General features: G+C 35.8%; 1 protein-coding gene across 8 annotated transcripts in view; it reads left to right on the forward strand.

Annotated features, from left to right (window-relative positions):
• Positions 1–2,331: 2,331 nt before the first annotated feature.
• Positions 2,332–17,211, forward strand: part of epb41l2 (erythrocyte membrane protein band 4.1 like 2) — a 59,288-nt gene continuing 44,408 nt past the window's right edge. The window contains exon 1 of one of the 8 annotated variants that reach the window (XM_024291422.2): positions 2,332–2,561. The gene's annotated coding sequence lies outside the window, so the exon portion shown is untranslated. The remainder of the gene's footprint in view (positions 2,562–17,211) is intronic. The other 7 variants (XM_024291420.2, XM_024291417.2, XM_024291419.2 and 4 more) reach the window with 7 other exon arrangements.

Below are 17,211 nucleotides of genomic sequence, written 5' to 3' on the forward strand. Positions count from 1 at the left end.
GAAGAAAACTTATATTATCCTATTACTAAATCAACTAAATTAAATCAAAATGTATCAAATTACCAAACTTTGAAAATCTGTCACTAAACCAAAATTAAAGTTATTATTGAGAAATGAACACCATAATCCCACGTTTTTATCAAATATATAGATTTTTTTTTGCAGGAAATTTGCTGAGCCGGTAAAAACCCTAACCATCAAATGCAGAGGAGTGATGTATTATGGGATATAGAATATAAACTGACAGGTTATATGCTTTTTTCCTCATAAAAGCACTATGGGTTTTTACAATAAAGTTTGGGGTTTTAAAATCCCTATTTTAGGTTGCTTCCTTTTAAAAAATGTATGTATATATTTATACTCATTGTATTGTAATTATGTTAAACCTACCATATACAGTACAAGACCTCGTATGCCATTATAAACACAATAATGGTAAAAAACTCTTATTGGAGATAGAACAAGCTTAAATCATAAAAGGATTAAACTCCATTCAAACTAATTTTGCATTTTTCAGCTACAGATTTCTCATTGTTTTAGTTTATTTAAAAAAAATGTTAATAAATGTTACCCCAAAACAGAGGTACTCAATCTTTTAGGTTTTCTTCTTACAATGCTTGCAAGACTTCAAATACTTTTTTCTTCAAAGTGAAAATGCAAACTGGACATTTTTCCTTTTGTTCTGTTTGTTTGTTTCTGTGACTGCAATAACTTGGTAATTATCTTACGTTGAAATCATTTCCGTCCTCACACTCAAAACTTATCTATACACAAGTACTCACAGATAGTTTCTGCAGATACAGCATTTGGATTTTACAAACTTAATACACAATAGTACCTGAAATGATGTCACACCTCAAAAATTGCTGCACTACCAGATGTGCCAAAGCGACAAGACAAAAAAAAACTTCACAACCAGTTCAATGATTAATCTGTCTGACTGAAAGCTTTAAAAAGTGTATCAGCACTTTAACTAAAACTGCAATGTAAAGGATGTGTTTTTCTACAAAAAAAACCCTTAAAAAATCAATTAAATAAAAGAAAAAGTAAAAAAAACAACTTTTAAATAACCACAAACAATAAATATTTTTTTTGATCCCAACAATAAATACCTTTATTTTTATTTTATTTCTACTAATAAAGTTCCTATATTTATTTTGAGCCATGTTATTTAAGGATTTATTTATATATTTGCCTTTATATATGCTAATCTCCTTCCACTCCATTGTCACTACTCAGTTGCACCTTTGTTTTTATTAACAGCTAATAGTTTTTGTCCTGGATGAGATCTTCTTAACTCAGTAAACCAGCTCTGCGTTTTTTTTAATAACCAAGCTCAATTGATCCACTTCTAAAGATGGTATTATGAGAATCATAATAGAGAAGCTTTAACAGTTTCATCAAAAATGAAAAATTAAAAAAGAAAAGAAACCCTGTTCCACTCCCACCTCAAACACACTGTGACTTATGTATTTTGTTTCTACATTTTCCTTCTAACGTAATTTTTAAACCTTTTTCATTGACATCAATCAATCAATAAAAAATCACAATCTATGCTTGAAATAAATCAAATGAATCAAGCATTGTGTTTTATTTTGAAAAGCACAGCAAGACTTAGCCTATTACAAATAGTGAATTGCATAAAAAGTTATAGTTGGAACACCCAAAGTTGCAATATTTCTTTGAATTTGATTTGAACAAAGACTGAGTTAGATGCAACGTTTTTGATATTTTAATTCTACATGGGAAAACTTTGAAAAATATACAAACCATTATGAAATTTTAAATTTGCGTGAAAAGCTTCTGGATACTTAGATTTTGAACTGAACAAAAGTTTTATATTCCATTTTATATTCCATTTAAGATAAACAGGTTTGCGTTTTAATTTTAAGATCAACACTACAAATTTTGTTTATTTTTAACAGTGGTGTTAGGCTTTTTTATTTTAACAGATGCCATAATTTGTTCAGCACAAAAGAGGATTAGGATAAAAAAAAAAGGCCATGGAAAATTTTGACTACAGTCTCAGAATTCTGACTTTCATCCCAAAATTCTTCCTTTAAACTAAAATTAAAAACTACATTAAAACAAACAAAAATATTGTCATAAAAATAAAACAGCCTAATTTCGTGTAGAGGAGAATTTTAGTCATTGATTCATCAGTTTTATTTTAATTCTTCATTCTCCAAACAGAGAATCCTCATCAAAATGTTGTAGTGACACAGCCTGTCCTAAAGAGGGCGCCGTCTCGCCACACCGTCATCCCAGATCCCTCCGATTCAGACTTGAAAAATTCTGACCAATCAAATTTGACAATGTAATACAGTAATTCCTTCGTGTCCTATCAGCGACAGGCAAACATATTTTTTTCCACTGTAGGGGGCGGGTCTTGTAGGTGATAGACACGTCTTCTCAGAGGTCTGGCCAGACGTGCGGCGTTGGATTGTAGTTGAGATTTTAGTAGCCCGAGGTTGTGGGGACAAACACCATCTTTTGAGGAGGAACACCTTTCGAAAAATATATATATATATCGCCGTTCGAATCCACGGAAATCCCAACAGGTATTTTTTTCTTTTCCCCCTTAAAGGCACGTGATTTAGACATCAGCAGCGGTTTCATTAATATATTTTGGGGATGCTATCCGTTTAAAATACTCGGTTTTTGCTGCTGTAAAGGAGGGGGAGGATACGGTAAATACACGAGGCATCCCCGAACCGAACCTACTGAAATGGCGAAACAGCGCTCTTCCCGCTGAAGCCCGTTATGTAGGAAATGTGGTCATACCTGCCTTGTGTGTGAGAGTCTCTTCATGGCGCCTATCCTCTCCTGTGTTATCACGGTTATCATCACCTTTACGTTCCCGGGCTCGTGCGCTTTGTTTACCGGCTAGCAAAAAGCAGCTAACGGATATTCGTGTTTACAGATACATTTGTGGTAAATAATTTCATTAAAATGTTTTTAGTCGCTTCTTTTAAATTCCTCCCTACGTATTTATGACGTCACGGATCAATCAAAACACCTAAATCTGCTCCATGATGCTAATAGGGAAGCTTTTCATTCATTTTAATATTTTTCATGCTATTGTTTGATAATATGTGGTATTTTTTATTTTCCAGTAGCAGTTTGTGACATAATTCAGGATATTTTTTTAGAAAAAAAAATGCATGAATTGTTACTAGATTTCTTACTGAATCCAAAAGGGGATTTCTTCTTGCATGGACCAAGCTGTCTATGCGCACGTCCATTTTTTTTAGGGTGGGGTTATTAAACATGATAGCCATCCCTTTGAATGTAGTGGAGAGTATAGAGTGCAAACTTGTTTTTCCTTGTCTGAGCAGATGGCAAATGCTCTCAAACTGCTCTGAAACTGAACTGAATGCATATGAAATATTCAGAACTATGAATTATACTAATACTAATTTCTGGAGTTTTGATTGAACACACTGGAATAAGAATAAGCTGAAATGTTGCACATTTATTTTCTAATGTGCAATTGAGAGATTGTAAAACTTGTATTATGTCTCCAATTTAGAATATTGCTGACATTTTTAGATTTTTTTTATTGATCTGCACAAACCAGCGTTTGCCTAGGGGTGCACCGTTCTATCTGTCCCTTTTTTTGAAAGTGGTTTAAATTGGTGTTCCAGTTTGTACAGGTACTCTTCATGATTAGAGAGCTGGATTTCTAAAGAAATTGCATGATCCCACACCCGTGCTGGAAGGCATGCTTTTTTGCAAGTGAACATCTTATTATTGGTATTAATGGAGGAATCTTAAAGACCCACCCCAATGAAAATTGTGTTTTTAACATATTCTTGGAGCATTTTTTTCTCATGATGGAAGACATATATAAAGAAAATAAGTCTTAAACTGGCGCTTCTGAGTCTTTTTTTTTTTTTTTTTAATTAATATCCTTTTGAATCAGGAACAGACAAAAAAAATTACACTGGAAAAAGCTTGTAGATAGGACCTACAACAGGAAGTTAAAAGCTCTCTGCTCCATTCTGATGCATCCACTTGAAGACAAATAACATAATAATGATATTAAGGATGTAACGATTCTTCGTGAATTGGTAAAAAAAGATTCAAACTTGTCAACATGTTCGTCATTGGAGAATATAAAAAAATTGTTTTGTCTCGGCCTTTGCCTAAATTTAGAAAAATGCAGAGCTGATAACATTTCCTCATGCAGGCTTGATGTGAGTGTGTGCGCACACCTGTATGACTGTGCTGTGCTTCCCTCCTGGGACATTCGGATTTGAAAGTTTCACATAAGTCAGGCCTTTCAGGATTTTGCGATGTTGTGATTGCAACTATTAATTCAAATTTAATCAAAGCTGAGATTTGTCACTCACCCGGCAACTTTACATTTTCATCGCAACTTTGACCAATCTACCGTGACAACAGTCATTGGGTGATTATGCAGCTTCACGACTGTTTACCTTCTGACTTCTTCCCGGGAGCCGTGCTCTTTTTCATCAACTCTCTTTAGCTCTTTGTCTTTCTTTTTCCTTAAAGCTGCGTGTGAACGGTCATTTGAGCCGAGTGCGAGCAATCATGACTTTAAAACTGTGAATCAAATTGAATCGTGGCTTGACTGAATTGTTACATCCCTAATCCTTATACGTCTTTGCTTTTCTCATCCGTGCTGGCATCCCAAAACTGTATGGCTGGATAGCTCTAATATTGTTCACCATTTTTGTTGCACCAGTATTGGAGGCTTGGGATTGTGAAGGGCTGTGTACACAAAGGGATGATGGGAAAAAATGGCAGGCTTACTCCTTGCCAACAGTCCCGCCTGCAACTCTAAGGTGAATTTCTGGTGAACTCTTGCTGCTTTGCAGAAACTATGTCCTAGAAAACGACAGTTAAAAAAAAAAAAATTGGGAAAAAACAGCATTAAAAGACCAATGGGAACGCTTTTGAAATGAATCCAAAGATAATTGGCATAGGAATAGGTAGTGCTAGCAGTGCCAAAGCACGTTTGAATATGCTTTTAAGTCAAAGATTTAAAATCGTACAAAAAAAGATAATTTTAAGTGGAACACAATTCGCAGCAATAGTCAAAACATCCAGGAATTTTTTAAATTGTATCATATACAGAACATTTTTCTCATTATTTTATCGTTTTTTTTCCTATAAATGTAAGTTTTATCAAAGAAAAGTCATAGAAATATAGAAAGGTTAATGGCGTACTACCCAGAGCTGGGTGCATGTACGTCTTCTTCCTGTCAGGCCCCTTGCTGTGCCTATACTTTATCTATACTCATCAGTGCCATGTTCACTCAGTGCGTCTCAGGATGTGCTGAACAGTGGCAGCTCTGTTAATTCCACTAATGAGAAGCTTTAATTGGATGTTCTGGTGGAGAGAGTTTGCTCATTAAATGTAGCTGAAGCTTACTTTGAGTTTGTAGGAATGAGTTCATGATTGAATTATTTCTTCCTTTAATAATACATTTCTTTGTGTGTTTTTTTTTTTTTTAAAGATATTTTAGTGTTTCTGTTCAAAAAGTATAAGTTTATTCGATTTATGTGTCTAATTGACAGTGAGTTGTGTGGTTGTTTGGAGAAGCAGGTTTAGGGTTATATTAAGATGAACTGCGGCTAACATTACATCTTCTTTCTTCACTTTTACTTTGTGAAAGGCTTGAGACTAACTTTTGATCCTGTCGTGCACAAATGACGTGAATGTAGCAGAAATAGAAAAGAGAAGCACAGGAAGGTGAAAATGGATGAGAAAGTAGACGGAGTGCGAGCCAGGAGTAGAGGGAATGATATTGCTTAACCATTCGGAAGGGCTATGGGAACATCTTTGTGTGTTTGATTGTGTTCATATGTGTTTTTATGCCGGCGCTGTTGCGGGTTCAACAGGAGCAAAGCGTGTCACATTAGCTCAGACACGCACAGATAGACCGACTGTCCCATTAAAGTTGGAATGCTTTCCAAAGAGAATTGTCCAAAATCCAGAGCTCCTGCACCGTGGCCAAAAACTTCTTGATTCCTATTACTTCCGTAATGGCTTCAATGAGTTATGTTGCTCAGAACAGTTGTCACATGCACAAGTCGAGATTTGTGGTTTGTCGTCAGCAAACCACCTTAGGAGTAGGGGTGTACCAAAATATTGATATTGCGATATATCACAACATTTAGTCCTAAGTAATACTCACCAAGTATTGATCTTTTATTTTTGTTTAAAGAAGCTGTAAAATGTTAAATTTGTCATCCTTTGGTGAGACTTTCCATTGGGGGAAGAGTTGGACGATATGGAATTTTTTATATCTCGATAAAGTTTTTTCCATATTGTGCGATACCGATATATATCACGATATAAACCAAATGACTATATTTGTTAATTTAAATGCTCTGAGGCTCAAAGCAGGTTGTTGAGATCTAACACGCTGAGAAAAAAAGGTTGCAGTTATTATTTAACACTCTCTGCTAACACAGTAGATTCAATTCTGTCATTATATTAAAACCATTTTTTATGAATGTCCTATAAATGAATTTTGTTGGATTTATCCGCCACGTCTCAAAGTCCTGGCAGTGAAATATTGTTCGACTGTAAACGAGTTTGTGAACACATCAAGACTTCACAGGGAGCAGCTCATTAGCATTAGCATCATGCTAATGCTACATCGCGGTCACCAAATCAACACTTTATATCAAACTTTATGTTGCTAATATAAGTCCAGCAGGTTTGTCTTCCAGTTCTGACTGGTTTAAAATCACCAGATGTTCCTTCGTCAGCCGAAACTAAACGCTACAGAAATGATTAGTGGAAGTGACCGCGGGGGTGTGGTGGCTCACGTGCCTTTGTTTACCTTGCATACAGACGAAGGCACTGGAGAGGAAAATGACTAAAATGAGAGCTAGTAAAAATAAATAATTAGATACAAACATTTACTCGACCATGTGGTGACTAACTTTTACTCGGCAAACAGGAGAAAATGATCGCTACTGGTCTATCGCGATAGACTCATTCTTCTATCAAGAAAAAAGTTCTATTGCGATATTTATCGTTTCATACCCCAGCCCTAATTGGAGGTCCTAATTGTGTCTGGCAGCTATTTGAATTATTCAATTTTTGTTCTGTTGTTTACAACAATTTTACACTAAGTAGTGGCTCTGCTGTTCATGTTTATTATTGTTTTACAGATAATTCCAATTTAATTGGGGTCAATTCTTGTCAAAGATAGTATTACTGATTTCAGCAACGTTGCACTAAAGTGACTGTTTGTGACACAAAATAAGACACAAGTTGTTCATTTTGTTCAAGCTAAAAAATAACTTAGGATAAAATAAATATTCTTCTACATATTGTGAGTTATTAGAGACGATTTTTACCAGTTATTGCAGTATCGCGATATCATCAATATCGTGAGGTGATTCCCAGCCCTACTTAGGAGTGTTTTTACCAAAAAGAAGATGGGAGAGACATGGATGAATGCAAGCCGCAATGCTGTGTTTAGCTTATTTGAGATGAAGAAAGGTTCGGGGGTGGCCGAAATGGTGATGTGGGCACAAAGAAAGGTGGATTGAGATGCTGGGGTTGGCTGGCGAGGACAAAATGTGAGGAGGAGGAGGTTGGGTCATTTGATTCAATAAGACCACTTTTGTTGTAGCCACAAGGAAAATTACAGTTAGCCCTAATTGTGTCAAGCAAACAAGCTAAATAAAGTTAAAGACACTGAAGTGTGATTGTAAATTAGCATGACAGTAGTCCGGCTTTATTTGTGCTTTGATAAGAGGGTCCATTAGGGAAGAAAAGAGCAGTCCTTGTGTTTGATGGTAACATTTCTCATCAGTGGGGAAGACGGAGAGGGCAAACAGCCTTCCCCGGCATGTTTCCAGCTCTGAAAGAAATGATAGAGTAAAAAACAGAGACAGAGCGTGGGCCTGTGGCTTTGGCACCAAGCCACCCATAGTTAAAAAGAGATTAATCAGACCGGGGTCACATTCTCACAGAGAGAGGCTGAGCAGACCAGGGCAGGACCAGGCCGAGCCTTCATCTTTTTTTTTTAAGCCACAACAGAGGAAACAACACACAGAAATATTTCATTTGAAGTTTTGCCTCTTATAAAGTAAATATTTGTGGCATGTTTTCTGCAAATTTTGCTCTGCAAAAGGGACATGGATCTGTTCAATCATTGTTGATGTTTTTAACATGTTCTCGCAGCAAATTAAGAAAATTATGCTTAAAATTAGGACTGGGTATCGATAATAATTTCCAGAAACGATTTGATTCTAATTTTTTCGATTCTTTCAATTGTCTCAATTTAATTGAATTTTGAGTTTACACATTAGTTTAATAATACATTAATAATCTGCTACATGTTTTGAATATATTCATATAATAATCTGATGCAGTTCAAATAATCTAAAATGTATTATTGAAATAATGACATTGTTAAAAGCATACAGTGATTCTCTAAAGGAGAAGTTGTAACAAAAATGTTTAACATTGGAAACATTGTTCTGCTTCTCCTGGAGCACGTTTCAGTTTGGCCACTAGGTGGTGATCACGCTATAGCATTACCCCTTATTCCAAAAGAAGAAGATGAAGAAAGTATGAGCAAAAAAACGATGTTTTAGACCACAAATGGTTATTTTAAAAAATATTTCCTTAAAAGAGTTTAGAAAATGTATGCCTGTGAGTTTATAAAGATGTTCATTTAGTCAGCAATATATGTTTAGGTTGAGCGTTAGCATTAGCCGTCCTATGGGAAATTCCATTAAACGTTAGCATTAAGCTAGGGGACTTTAACTTTATGTGCTAAATCGATCTATATTTTTATGAACTGATTACTGATTATTAAGCTGAAATTGATTCAAATCGATGAATCAATCTTATCGACCCAGCCCTACTTAAAATGCCATTTTTGAGTATTTCTGTTTTAAAATTGCTAGTGGTGGGGGAAAAATTGATTATTAGATGCATCGATTACAATCCAATAAATAATGATTCACCCCGACTTAACTTAAAGCGACCATTTGGAAGCATTTTGGCTTTTATAAAGTGGACAGTCAGTTGGAAAAGAGTCATGTGCAAGTTCTGTCACGCCAAAATGAAAGGATCAAAATCACATTGCACGGTTCCATTCAAAGGAGGACGAGGAAGGAAGAAACCGTTCAGGTGCTGCCAACGTGAGTGTAGCTTCAACAAGTTCTCCTGCGAGCACTTCAAAAGGTCGAAAAACTGTTGGAAACTACGGCCCGCGGGCCGGATCCGGCCCACCTTCCTATTTGGGCTGGCCCCTGAAAAATATCGCAGACACATGTTTTTGTTACTTTTTCTTTTTTTGTTTAATTTTTGAAATATTTTAGTAATGTGTTTTCTGTGAAGATTACAGAATGGGATTATATAACATTTGGTTTTGTGTGGGACTCTGGAAAGACATAAATGTTTAGGTTTGGACTAGGGGTGTGCCAAAATGTTGATATATCGCGACATTTAGTCCTGCGATTGATTCTCATCAAGTATCGATCTTTTATTTTCATTTGAAGAGTCTGTAAAACGTTATATTTGTCATCCTTTGGTGAGACATTCCTTTGGAGGTAGATAGGGGGCGCTTGTTGCGAAACTGGCTGGTGCGACAAACTGGCTGTTATTTTCCTTGGCAGCTACTTGAATTATTACATTTTTGTTCTGTTGTTTATTACAATTTTGCACTAAGTAAAGGCACTGCTGTTCATGTTTACTATTGTTTACACTGAATTTTACAGGTAATTCCAATTCACTTTGTGTCGGTGCTTATCAAAGACATAGTATTACTGATTTCAGCAATGTTGCACTAAAGTGTCTATTATTTGTTGCACAAAATAAGACAACAGTTATATATTATTATTGTGTTCAAGCTAAAAATAAATTGGGATATATTTTCCAATAAAATAAATGTTCTACATATTGTGAGTTATTAGAGACAATTTTTACCAATTATCGCAGTATCGCGATATCATCAATATCATGAGCTATGTATTGCGTATCACATCGTATCGTGAGGTACCAGTGATTCCCAGCCCTAATTTGGACACACCTCGCGATTGTTGCACTTTTTCTGTTAGCCTAAAAACTGACCCGACATCACAGAAAAAAACAGTTGAATGGCCATCAGAAGAAAACGTTTGGGGACTTCTGTCCTAAAGAAACCTCCACCATCGTTGGAAAAGACAAAAAGAATAATAAAGTCAATCGGACGTTTTATACCAAAGGACTTGAGACCGTATTCTGTAGTGGAGAATGAAAGCTGTTTAACATTGTACAGAAATATGTTCAGTTGTTAGCTAAACACTATTTTGCTTGACGTGAGTTAAAAGCATCCCATAAAAGCTGGTCTAATGATAAAAAAATAATATTGAATTGTAAGTTGTTGAGTTCAGGGAATTTTTTTTCAGCTTTTGATGCTGTGAAAGATTTTTGATTACCAAAAAAAATATTTTTTTATATCAGAATTTTTATGTTCTTAATAAAAGTTAAAGAAATGTACTGATCTTGCCCTTACTTAAAAATTTACTCTGGTGAAGAAAAGTATTGGTCTTGTGGTAAAGAGAAAACATTGATAATTGTGTCATAATCGAATCATTGCCTCCTGAATTATAATTGAATCTGAAGGTCTGAAGGCCATAAGTTCCCTGCTCTGCTCCATTCTGATGCATCCACTTGCAGACAAATAGATCCATGAATGTTTTTGTTTACCTCGTTCGAGCTGGAATCTGGATATTAACTCTACGGCTGGATAACTCTGATTTTGCTCGCCATTTTTGTTGAACTGCTAATGTTCGCTTGGTGGTCTGAGGGACTGTAAGTGGGAGAGCGTGTAAACAAAAGGATGATGGGAAATGAGTGCAACCTTACTTCACACCAGCAGCCCTGCTTTCAACTCAGAGTTGAATTTTTAATGAAATCCTGCCACTCTGCCGAAACTATTTCCTAGAAAATGACCGATTTGTTTGATTGATGTATCAAGTAGTCATGTGGAACCATTGCGTAGTAAAAATGTTTATGTTAGGGTTTGGAATCAGAACTAAGAAGTGGGAGGAAAAAGGGCGATGAATGGGAGTGCATATCTGCTTACATGTTCTCATTTGAAGCTTTAGAGCGCTTCTTAAGTTTCTTCAACTTTTCATAGGGAGTGCAGGAACAAGGAAACAGTGTGTGATATCTTTTGTGAAAGAGAGAATGTTTAACAAAGGCCAAAAAACAGCCTTGTTCAGTCATATTTTATTTTTTATTTTAAAGAGCATTTTTCTAATTGTTGTTTTTTTCCCATATTAGGACTTGTTTGTTCAGACTAATAGTTGGGCAAGTTTGTTTAAAATTAAGGTTTTTCCATCCTCCATAAATTTTGGACTGACCTTGTGCATTTTTGCTCATACATCAGGGGTGTCAAGCTCAATCACACAAGGGGCCAAAATCCAAAACACACCTTAGGTCGCAGGCCGAACTGGATAAACATTTATTGAACACTCTAAAACGAAATTTCTAAAGCTTTTAAGCCATAACTTTTTAACATAATTATAAACTAGATAAAATATATATATAGCATTACCTGCAATAATGCTAGCGTGAATGCTGTAAGCTGAAGCTGATACCCAGCTAAAATATTAGCTAGATGCCAAATTAAAAAAAAAAAAGAAGAAAAAAACTTAGGTTAGCCTAAACAGCTAGCGTGTTATTGAAAAATAGCTAAACTTCAGAATAGCTTGAAAATTTTGAAAAAAGTCTAAATTAGGCAACAGCTAGCATGGTGCTGGAATATTAGCTAAACTCCAAAATACTTTAAGAAGCTAACAGAATGCAAATTTTTAAAATTCTAAACAGTAACTTTTTATCATAATAAAAGGGCAGGAATATTATTCCAGAATATTAAATAACTTTCAATATTTTACTCTTCATAAAAATATATTTCGTCAAAATGATACAAGTTTGAAATAAGCGCTGGATAACATCAGGTCATTAGTAACAATAAAATAAAATGATCTGGAGGGCCGGATCTGGCCCCCGGGCCTCGACTTTGACACGTGTCTTATACATGCATCATTGGCATCATTTCTCTGTGAAAAAGCTTTTGTTTTTGCGTATGTTTTTCTTTACGTCAACAACGTTCACATATGTTTTGTCCTCTGTGACCTCCTGTTTCTGACATTGACACATCTCACCAGATAGTTTCGTACAGATACTGAGACTTCCAGCTAAAGATGAGAATCGAAGGTGAAATTATAAGGATGGAGATGGAGAGATGGGAAATTGGCCCAGAGAAGCAGGAGGAGGGCTACTTCCTGTTTCCTGGTTGAAGGTCAAAGGTTGCTGCTCTGGAATTTGCAGATACCAGATGCCTAAATATTCCACTGAATCTCGTTATGCAATAATAACTGACCATTTGTTTGGATTAAAAAACGGGTTTGTTGATAGATTTTGAAGGCATTGTGTCTTTTGAATGATAAAAGGGAGGAAAATGAAGAATATTTTGAAGTTTCTTTCTAGAGAATGCTTAATTTTGAGTCCAATCTCCAAGAAATTTAGCTTCTGAGACGCAAAGTTTTTTATTTATTTATTATTATCAATTGGACAGGATGGTCACGTCTGCAACTTGCCCCAGAAGGCAACTGTAATCATACACCACAATACTTATGAAGTCATTTGTTTTGCAAAAGCATCTATCATTACCACCCTGGATGGGATGCTCTCTTGTTGTAGTAGCACCACACCCACTGCACTGGCTGAGCTCTGCAGTTTCAATGTCTGCCATTGTCCCTTCGTGTCCTCTCCCCACGCTGCCCCTACCTGCTTTTTTTTCCTTCTCTTCTCATCTTTTCCATCCGTTTTTCCTCTGTCTCCTAGTAAAATGCTGCTCTTCTCTTGTGAACTTGTGCGACCCGCCCGTTCTTTGTTCCCAGCATGCACACACTGTCGCTCAGTCTCACATTCACACAGACGAGGAAGGCACTTGCGCCTGGCTGCTTTAATCGCTGAATAGGGGAGCAGTGAGGTTGACAATGGTAGTTTTGAGCTGACCCATTATGCACAAAAAACACACAGAGGGACAGAGAGATGCACTTTATGCGGTTAGACAAAAGAATATGCTCCATTTGGATGGGAAAGATGCATATTTCTCATAAACTTAACTCAATAATCAAGTTTTCTTTCTTGACAAGTCTGAAACTTATGATGAATTTTAAACGCAAAAATGACGACATATTTTCTGTTCTTGGAGCAAACAGTGAGAGCAGATGCTGTTGGGGTGATAATAGTGATCACGAAGTGTCAGTAATGATACAGTTACAAAAGTAATGACACGCTGAAGGTTACCGAAGTGTCACATTGAGATGGGCTTTCATTTAGAGAGCAAAGAGGACATGTGCCGTTTGGTGATGGTGGAACGTTGAGAGCAGCGACTGACAGCAAGAGGAAGGGATGAATGGACGGACGGATGGTCAAGCAGACAGACTGACTGACAGACAAAATACACAGGGATTATCCTTTGTGTAATCCTCAGTTTGAGGGTCAGAGTACTGTGTAAAGAGACAAGGCTGTTCCAAATTTTCACACTGCCAGTGTTTGACTGCATGTGTGGCTAAAGATAAATAAACCCTCATCTGTTTTGCTTTTTCCTGTTATAATTGAGTTCCAGTATCTGTAGAAGTATTCTAGATGCTCTGTCTTGCATCTGCCTTGTCTTTTTGGTGTTTATACATGCATGACAGATGGGAAGATCATGAAAAGAACAGCACAGATTAGGATTCAGTTCTCTTTACATTTGGGATAATTTCAAAAATGAGGCTCTAAAACGGTCAAAATTTAGTCTATGGAGCAATGTTTTGGGAAAGCTATTGGCAGCACTTTTGGTTGACTATGTGTGAACCCCAACCAATTGGATTTATTTCCAGAGTTCCCGCAGGGTCTTAAAAAGTCTTAAAAGTTTTATGAATTTATGAATTTGATATCTGAGCCTTAAAATTGTTCAGCTTGTACGTTCTTTGTTTTACATATCATGTCAAAAACTTAATTTTTCTAGCCAAGATTATTTAGTTAAAATGATGCAACTAAACATTGGTAAAACCAGTTATGAACTAATACACTGAATACCCTCTGCTGTTTTGATTTAAAAAAAAAAAAGAAGAGATCTAAAGCATCACGGCACAAACCACAAACAACAAGTTAAGAAGCTGCAGTTTTGGTAAAAAAAAAAATAGTAATAAATTATAAAACACAAAATAATTGATAAAAGAGGAAATAGACTAAGAAATTGGTCTTAATTTTTGACATACATGGCCCTTAAAAATGTCTTAAAAGATCTTAAAGTCTTAAATTTAACATGAAGGAACTTGTGGGAACACTGTTTTTCAATGTATTTTGTCCAATATTAATGTTTGTTCTCCATTTTAGCAGCTGTCAAAAATGAACTGTGATTTAACAGAAGTGGCGAGAATAAATGCAAACAAATATGATGGAAGTTAGATGCTGTAGTTGGATACCATTGGACTGACATAATAAATTCCTTATTAAATTATGTTTGGTATTCTAAACAGAGTGAAGTATTTTGCAGTATTCAACCTTTGCTGTCATTTCTGTGATGATGCAGAATACATTGGTGCCTTTAATCTTTTGTATTATGGATTTTTTTAAACACAAAATTCCAAAATATTTTATAGCTAAAATTGTGTTATGTCAGACCAAGTAACGCATTTCTATACTAGAAAAGTTGCATTAAATGTGATAATGCTAGTGTGAATCCTTTTTGTTGAATGTGGTTGCTGAAGATGCTGAAGCTGTTTGCTGAAGAGGCTACAGAAATGTATTTTAATTGCTGAATAATTAACTTTTTTATACCAAACTTGCATAATTTACAGAAAGTGCACAAAGAATTCAACGAATTTCGAGAAAACAATCGCAACTTTGCTAAAATAGCAAATAGTAATAGTTAACGTAACTCAGAATTAACCCCAAAAACCTCAGTAGAGGCTAAATTAGCCAAAAAAGCTAGCAGGTTGCTAAATACAAGCTTAACTCCATAGTTTCCCACATAACCTCAGTCAATGCAAAATTAGCCAAAAATGTTAGCATGGTGCTAAAATATTTGCTAAACTCAAGAATAGCCCAAAAAATTAGCCAAAAAAGGTAGCACGTCACCAAAATACTGGCTAACTCAGAATTAGCCCAAAAACCTCTGTAGATACCAAATGACCCATAAAAAAAAGAAGCACGTCGCCACAACACCAGCTTAGCTAATAATTAGCCCAAAAAACCTCAGTAGATACCGAAATATCCAAAAATGCCAGCACGTTGCTAAAATACTAGCTTAACTCAGAATAGCATAAAAAAATCTCAGTAGATTCCACATTAGCTAAAAAGCTAAGATGTCGCTAAAATATTATCTTAACTCAGACTTTGCCCAGAAAAACCTCAGTAGATGACAAATTAGCCAAAAATGTTACTATGTAGCAAAAATAGTAGATAAACTCGAAATTAGCCGGAAAAACCTCAACATGTCCTTAACATGTTTTGATACCAAACTTACATAATTTGCAGAAAGTGCAAATATATTTAGAGAATTCTGTGGAAAAAAAAATCGCAAAACTTGCGTAAAATTTGAACAATTGTGTACAATTTCAAAAAGTAAATGTAAAAGCACGAATGTCCTGAACATGCTGAATGTTATAAATTTGAAAAATATCCTATTCATTTTCAATAGGGCTGAAAAATCACATCTTTAATGAGTTGAACGTTTTGGTACCAAGATTGCAGAAATTGTTGAGAGTGTGATTAAGTTTTTACAAATCAAAAAACGTACAGAATAATAAATAAGGGATAATAAAGAGAGGACCACACTATTAGGCCCAGCACTGTCCTTGTGTGAACTGCAGGTTGACACATTAGCAGATGGAGGTCAATGTGAATGTTCACTGAACAATGGCCTATTGTCACCTTTAACTGAAAGTGGTGTCTTATTCCGTGGCATAGTATTTCTTTGTACTCCTCCTCAGTTTTTATGACTTATTGTAACACAATTTTTCTATTACGTTCTAGTGAACCTTTCTGCTCACTATGTGAAGCTGGGATGTTAACCTTCACAGAATGTTGTTTGATTTTATTGTCCTATTTTAAATCTTTTTTCTTTTTTAAACAACATCTGGAACCCAATTAAACTAGTTTAAATGTTTAAAGTTATTGCTAAAACTGAGTACAATATTTCCTTCATGTGGATTAATCCATCAAGGATCTGAGGTATGACCGCTCCCAGATTGAGGCATCAAATAGGATGTGCGAGGAAAGATGGGAGGAGCCAGTGGAAAGCAGCTGTTGAAGTTCTGGTTGGTTCAACAGGAACTATTTCCTGTAAATCGGATGCTGTTTTAAATGGGTTTAGACATGGTCATAATCTCTGTTGTTATCTACGCACTCGTCTACTAATCTGTATTTTTGCTGTGGTAATCTCTTGTCTCCATGGGGATTTATTGTTGTAGTCCATGAATGCCTTCACCATGGAAACTACTTCCACAACCCCCATTTATCCCATAGGGTGGCTGGGGAAGTACATATGGATTTGTATTAAACTGACAGTAAACTATTACTTGGAAAAAAAAGATTCAGGATTTTTTTTAATCTGTATGCTTTTTTGGACCCTTGTGCCCATCTGTCTGAAAGTTTGATCTATCTAACCATGCCCAAATTTGATGACAGCCATGAAACCCAGTCAAGTGGTAATAAAGGAAGTGAAAGAGCTATTGTATGTCTGTTTGCCAAGCTGGTGTGTCAGAATCCTAAATGAATGACCTGGTTAGTACAGGTCAAAAAAGGTTTATTCTCACAAGAAAGAGAATTTTGACTTATATGCTGCTGTTGCTTTGGGATAAAAGCAACATTCCTGTGAGACTTTCATCGGGTCGGTTGTGCAGCACTTCAGAGAACTAAAGTAAACGGGCTTATTTTGATTGATTGAATCGTAAATTTTGGATGCTCAGTTGGAATAATTGGCGAATACGTTCTTTGTGATGTGATCAAAAGAAGAGCACATTTACTATCTGTGTTGGTTTTTTGAAGTGCTTGGGCAGTTCTATGATAAGTGGAACCATAGATGCTTAAAGAGGGGTTTAACTAGAACATTTCTATAAATGGTAAAAGCTGTCCTGCACAAGGTGGTATAAAATACACAGCAGCACAAGTAGCAGTCTGCTGTTGAGTTGCTCTTGTCTAGTGTGGCCAGTCAAGCTCCA

This window comes from Oryzias melastigma, linkage group LG24 (genome assembly GCF_002922805.2).
Source record: "Oryzias melastigma strain HK-1 linkage group LG24, ASM292280v2, whole genome shotgun sequence".
Classification (NCBI taxonomy): domain Eukaryota; kingdom Metazoa; phylum Chordata; class Actinopteri; order Beloniformes; family Adrianichthyidae; genus Oryzias; species Oryzias melastigma.